The sequence below is a fragment of the Octodon degus genome, unplaced genomic scaffold (genome assembly GCF_000260255.1).
Source record: "Octodon degus isolate 3935 unplaced genomic scaffold, OctDeg1.0 scaffold00122, whole genome shotgun sequence".
Classification (NCBI taxonomy): Eukaryota; Metazoa; Chordata; class Mammalia; order Rodentia; family Octodontidae; genus Octodon; species Octodon degus.
Genome location: NW_004524698.1, coordinates 6,881,245 through 6,888,095, shown reverse-complemented (window position 1 = coordinate 6,888,095; position 6,851 = coordinate 6,881,245). Strand labels below are relative to the sequence as shown.

The following is a 6,851-nucleotide window of genomic DNA, read 5'->3' as shown; positions in this document are numbered from 1 at the left end:
ATGTCTTGCTTTATCTTGGTCTTAACCATCCAGCAGAAAAGTATAAAAACGAAGTACAAGAAATAAAGCCATGATGTTATGTTGAGCTGTAGGAGGGGAGTTTAAAAGAGGGGGATATGAATGGGGGCAAAAGAGGATTTAATATATGTCATGTACAGATACAAATTTCCTAACTGAATGTGGTCATTACATAACTAAAAATATTTTTTCAGAAAAATAATGTATTATGTATGTTATAGATGCTTTATTTTTCTGAAAATTCTATATTTGTAATTCTCTTTCCTATTAGTTGGACTACACTGTGAAGCAAATTATTTTCCTATGCATACTACTGACAAGACACATCTAAACAACTAATTTAAAGACGCTTTGCAATTCAACCATTGTTTAATTTCCATTATTTTGTTAGTGAAATTATGTATCATTTCTAATTTTTTAAAAGTATATTTTTCTTTAAAAAATAAAGATGTATCTTTCATGGCTGGTGAGATGGCTCAGTGGTCTAAAGCACCTACTTAGAACAAGCTTAGCAAAGCACAGGGACCGCGATTCAATCCCCCAGCACCACATGCCAGCCAGCCCCGCCCCCTGGTGGGCTGAGCTGGCCACACACACACACACACACACACACATAAATAAGTAAATAAAAAGAAAACTCCTTCAAAAAAAAAAAAAGATGTACCTTTCAAACACACACACACAAAAACAGCTACAAGGATGATACATATTTCCAATGAAATGATGAATGTCAAGAATGAATGGATATGCCAGTTCTTGATCTAATCATAAGTTCTATACATGTACTAAAATGTCAACACTAACCCAAACATTTGTAAAATTTTACAAAGAAGCCAGTATGGTAGTGCACTCTTGTAATGCCAGCACTCAGAAGGTTGATGCCTCTCAAATTGGAGGCTCGCCTAGGATAGGGAGCTCAAAATCAAGTGAGTTTGTCTGCGTGAGTTACAGAGCAAGAGCAGCTCAAAATCAAGTGTAAAGGGAAAACAGAATTATTCTTTTTTGATACAAGTCTTGCTCTAATCTAGGCTGGCCTCAAATTCAGTGATCCTCAACTCCTAAGTGCTGGCATTAGAGGTGTGCATCACCATGCCTGGCTCCAGGGACAAAACTGGGTGCTTGAAGATGATTTTTTTTTTTTTTTTTGTATTTTAAGGACGGGTCCACAGGGTGTTCAGGGTCTCGTGGGACTTTTAGTGATCCTCCTGTATACAGCCTCCCAAGAGCTGGGATTACAGGAGGGTGCCACCATGCCCAGTCTTAATAGCCATCTCAGTATAGATGGGGCTAGCAGGCCCAGGGATTGAACCCCTTGTCGCTGTGCCTGCTTGCAGGTGCTTTAATATGCTGAGCTATTTACCTGGCCTTTGAAGAGATTTAAGTGTAACATTACATGGGATGGTGGTAGAGACGATCAGGCTTGTGTAATGGCAACATGACATGTAATTCATTCCACATGCATCAATGAAAAGACTTGAGAAAGAGGAACAGTGTCTTTAAACCTCCATGGCAATCCCTGATGCACTGCTGTGGTGCCCAGGGAAGGCACAACCACCTAGAACTCCAACTGCTTCCTAAAGATCATCCAACTTTTGGATGATTATCCACAATGCTTCCTTGTGTGAGCAGACATTGGTCCTGTGACATGCAGCAGATTCAAATGTCCCTCTGAGAGAAGGTTGTGCCAATGGGCAACAATGCCGTGATACACAAAGCCATCTGAGGACAAATAGAAAACAACCTTGCTCTGGACAAACTGTTGCCTCATATCCAGAGTAATATGGGCTATGTGTTCAACAAGGAGGACCTTACTGGGATCAGGGGTATGCTGCTGGCCAATAAGCTGCCAGCTGGGGCCAGGGAGAGAGCTCAGCAGCATAAGCACCTGCCTGGCAAGTGCAGGGTCCTGAGTTGGACCCCTAGGACCAGAAAAAAAGGAAAGAAAGAAGAAAGAAAGAAAGAAAGAAAGAAAGAAAGAAAGAAAGAAAGAAAGAAAGAAGAAAGAAAGAAAAAACCCAGCTATTTCCCGAGCAGGTGCCTTTGCACCATGTGAAGTCACTGAACCACTCCAGAACCCAGGTCTGGGGCCTGAGAAGACCTTCCAGGATCTGGCATCACCACTAAAATCTCCAGGGGCACTACTGAAATCCTGAACAATGTGTAGCTGATTAAGAGGACACAAAGTGGGAGCCAGCGAGGCCACCCTCCTGAGCATGTTGAACATCTCCCCCTTCCCCTTTGGGCTGATCCTTCAGCAAGGATTTGACAGTGACAGCATCTACAAACCTCAAGTGCTTGACATGACAGAGGAAACTTCATTCTCGCTTTCTGGAGGGTGTCTGCAGTGTGGCCAGTGTCTGCAGACTGGTTGCCCAACTGTTGCATTAGTGCCCCATTCTATCACCAGTGAATGCAAGAAAATCCTGGCTTTGTCTGTGACACTGATAACACCTTCCCACTTGCTGCAAAGCTGAGGCCTTCTTGGTTGATCCATCTGCATTGTGGCTGCTGCTCCTGCTGCTGCAGTTAGCCCAGCCAGCACCGAAGCCAAGGAAGTGTAGGAGGAGTTGATATAGGGGAAAAATGATCAGGGTGGATGACCTCCAAATGATATAGGGGAAAAATGAAACTCCCAACTTGAAAGGTACCTGGGACACGTTCGTGTTCTCTAAAACTGAAGAATGAAATTTAGGAACAAACCGAGTTTATGAGCACAATATATTGAGGGAAAGAAAGCTCCTGTCCAAGAGAGGAACAGAAGTGGGCCAAGCGGTTGTCCCCAGGGAGCTGCCTCTTCCAGGAAATTTTATAGTGTAAAACCATGTAATGAGGTTGGTCTAAGGTGGTGGAGAAGATGGGAACTTGCTTAGGTGAGCATGAGGTGGGACAAAACTAGGGTCAACCAGTGAAATTACAAGCACCATTGCTAGGATAAAACTGATTAAATCTATTGCCAAATGAAGAAGGGAGATGTAACAAGTGGCATAAATACATGACGGTCTCTTCCTGTTGGGAGTTGGGTTAGTGACTCATTTGGGCTCTTTCAAGGTGATTGAAATACCTACTTAGAATATCAATCCCTGATGCCCATCCTTAGGGCAGTATGTAGGTGTCTTTGTTTCTTCTTTTGTCTTGAGAATTATCCTGGCCCCCTGGATAATTCTCTTTTAAAACAAAAAAAGGGCCAGGGAGATGGCTCTGTAGAATAAGCACTTCCCTGACAAGCACAAGGGCCTGCATTCAATCCCCAGTTCCCTGGCAAGCACAAGGGCCTGCATTCAATCCCCAGACTCCTCTGTGTGAGGAGTGAGCTCTCTGTCAGAATCCAAATCCCAAACACCTGCCCTGTAAGGCAGTGTTGTTCTAAATCCTTCCCTAAGGTTGGTACAAATAAAATGGCTCTTTTCCTGTGCAGGTCTGTAAGCTCAGCACTGTGGGGTCAGGAGGATCCTTGCAAGTTTGAGAATAGCCTGGGCTAAAAGGGAGTTTTGTTTAAAAAGAAGAAGGAGGAGGAGGAGGAGAAGGAGAAGGAGAAGGAGGAAGAAGAAGAAGAAGAAGAAGAAGAAGAAGAAGAAGAAGAAGAAGAAGAAGAAGAAGAAGAAGAAGAAGAAGAAGAAAGAAGAGGAAGGGGAAGAAGAGGAAGGAGAAGAGGAAGAGGAAGAGGAAGAGGAAGAGGAGGAGGAGAAGGAGGAGGACGGGGAGATTGCTCAGTGGAATAAGAGCTTCCCTGGCAAGCGCAAGGGCCTGAGTTTAATCCCTGGTTCCTCCAAAAAAAAAAAAAAAAAAAAAGAAGAAGAAAAGAAAAGAAAAAGGGAGGGGGTTGGTTCTTACTCTGTGCAGGTGTGACAGTGTGCAGGCTCCCCAGACAGAAGTGCCCGGTCACAGAGTGAGGCACGCCGTCAACAGACACTTCTGTACTGCAACATGATAAGCAAGATGCCAGGTGAGGGCCCTGCAGGGTGCTGAACTGGTACAGGAGGCAGCCTTTTCAGGAGGAAAGTGAGACACAAGCTCCGCGGATGATGGGAGGATGTGCTGTTTTGAATGAAGGGAACATGGAGGGGCTGAGGCTGGGCCCCACAGCCCTGAAACAGACAGTGCCTGTCTCCCTGGGTGCAGTGACCCAGATCTGGACACTGGGCACACTTGGAGTCAAGTGGGGCTGCCCAGACACCCTGTGTTTGTGATATGCCGAGATAACAGGCAGGCAGGCATTGACTTGAAGCAGATGCCTCTTGTCCCATTTCCTAAAAACACCCAACTGGGGACTACCATGTCAAAGCAAGAGGCCAGCCAGGCATGGTGGCCTACACCTGTACTCCCAGCATGAAGCTGAGGTAGGATGATGGTAAGTTACAGCCCAGTCTGGTCAATTTAATAACTTGGTGAGATCTTGTCTCAAAATATAAAAGTAGAAAAGGGTTAAAGGGGCTTGGGACATAGCTGAGTGGCACAGTGCCTGCCTGGAAAGCACAAGGTCTTAAGTTTGAGTCCCAGTACTAAAAAAGGGGGAGATGTAGGCAGTTGAGAAGCTGGATATGGTCACCTATGCCAGTAATCTCAGCACTTGGGAGTCTGAGGCAGTGATTTTAGGGTAATCTAGGCAAAGACACTGAGCTCATGACCAGCCTGTATTATATAGAGAGACCCAGGGCCAAATGCCTCCAAAAAGGGGATGGTTTTGGGTTCAATCCCAGTCCTTAGGGGAAAAATCAGTAAGGTGTGAGGTCCAAATGAGACTTCTCTCTGGACAGCAGAGTGAAAATTTGACTTAAAGAGTTGCTTCATGGGATAAGAGCTTTTTCTGGTACCTTTCTCTGGGGCTTATTTCTTTCCCACCTCCCTGCCTGACAACAGAATATATCCTCCCTCGAGAAATGAATGAATATATCCTTTGATTCGAGCATAACAGGATATTTTAAGAGCATCAGCATTTTCCACAGAATGACTCTATGTATGCAGAGGGCATGGTTACATAGTCTTGTCATTGTATCACTCTGGGAGGCTGAGACAGAGTAGAACATTGGAGCCTCCTCTGGACACCTGAGTAGCTTAGGGAGACTATGTCCTAAAATAAAATAGGTAAGTAAAGGACTGAGCATGTAGATTAGTGTTACTGTCCTAGATTCAATCTCCATTACTGCCACAGAGCAAAACTAAATACTCCTTTAAACAAAACAACAAAACCCTAAGCTGTATTATCTTTATTTTTTTTCCTTCAGCAGAACTGGGGATTGAACTCAGACCCTTGAGCTTGCCTGGGAAGTGCTTATTATACTGAGCCATCTCCCCTACCCCCTGTATTATCTTTAGAGCAAGATTTTTAAACTGTCTGAATGAACATAGTAGGAGATAAAAAGAAGGACTCCAGGAGGATGTGGCACATGCCTGTAATCTCAGCATTTGGGAGGCCAAGGCAGAAAGATCACCAAGTTCAATATCAGCCTAGTCAGCTTCATGAGAGTGCATTTCCACAAAAGTGTTGGGGATGTAGCTCAGTGGTGTAGCACCCGCCTAGCACGTAGGAGGCCCTGGTTTCAACCATAGTACCTAAAAATAAAAATTTATACAAAATGTATCAGATCGAGGTCCCGCCCTTCCCGTGGACGTCTGGGTACCACCACTGCCACCAAAGCACCCGAAGATCATCTGTCCTGTGTCACAGACAAGCAAACACCAATTAGACAGGAGAAGAATGGCGTTAAAGCAGATTTCCAGCAACAAGTACTTTGGGGGATTGCAGGAAATTTTTGAACATGAGAGTGTGGAGCTGAAATGTAAAATGAAATTTGCTGTCTACTTACCACCAAAGGCAGAAACTGGAAAGTGCCCTGCCCTGTAGTGGCTCTCTGGTTTAACTTGCACAGAACAAAATTTTATATCAAAGTCTGGTTATCACCAAGCTGCCTCAGAACATGGCCTTGTCATCGCTCCAGATACCAGCCCTCGTGAATGGAAGATTAAAGGAGAAGATGATGGCTGGGACTTCGGCACTGGAGTGGGGTTTTATGTGAATGTTACTGAAGATCCCTGGAGAACTAATAGAATGTACTCTTATGTAACAGAGGAGCTTCCCCAACTCATAAATGACAATTTTCCAGCGGACCTCCAAAGGATGTCTGTTTTTGGCCACTGCGTGGGAGGCCATGGAGCTCTGATTTGTGCTTTGAAAAACCCTGGAAAATACAAATCTGTGTCAGCATTTGCTCCAGTTTGCAACCCAGTGCTCTGTCGTTGGCTCAAGAAAGTCTTTTCTGGATATTTGGGAACAGATCAAAGTAAGTGGAAGACTTATGAGGCAACTCATCTTCTGAGGTCTTATGTGGGTTCTCAGCTGGACATACTGACTGATCAAGGAAAAGATGACCAGTTCCTTGCATATGGCCAGCTATTCCCAGATAACTTCATCACTGCTTGTACAGAAAAGAAAATCCCTGCTGTTTTTAGATTACAAGAGGGTTATGATCACAGTTACTACTTCATTGCCACCTTTATTGCTGATCACATGCATGTGACCAGGTCAAGGGTGGGAGGAAGAGCAATGCTCCACACTGTGCACTGGGATCAGCCTTGAGATAGAGGCTATGACTTCCTGGGGCTTGAGAGACGACACATCAGAGCTGAAGCACCAAGCCCAGAACATTAGACACTGTCTCAGTTGTGTAATGCAGATGACTCATTCTGCGTATCCTTCTCTCTGCAGATCTCAGAGGTACATGCAGGCCCCTCACCAAGCCCCGCTCACAGTGCTCAGCTGCTTCCTGCCATTCTCACAGTCACTCAGCCTCCAGTCAGCCTTTTCTCAATGAATGAACAAAACCTGGGTTCAGCCC

General features: G+C 44.9%; 1 pseudogene; it reads left to right on the top strand.

Annotated features, from left to right (window-relative positions):
- Positions 1 to 5,709: 5,709 nt before the first annotated feature.
- On the top strand, positions 5,710 to 6,592 carry LOC101587229 (annotated as a pseudogene).
- The last annotated feature ends 259 nt before the right edge of the window (positions 6,593 to 6,851 follow it).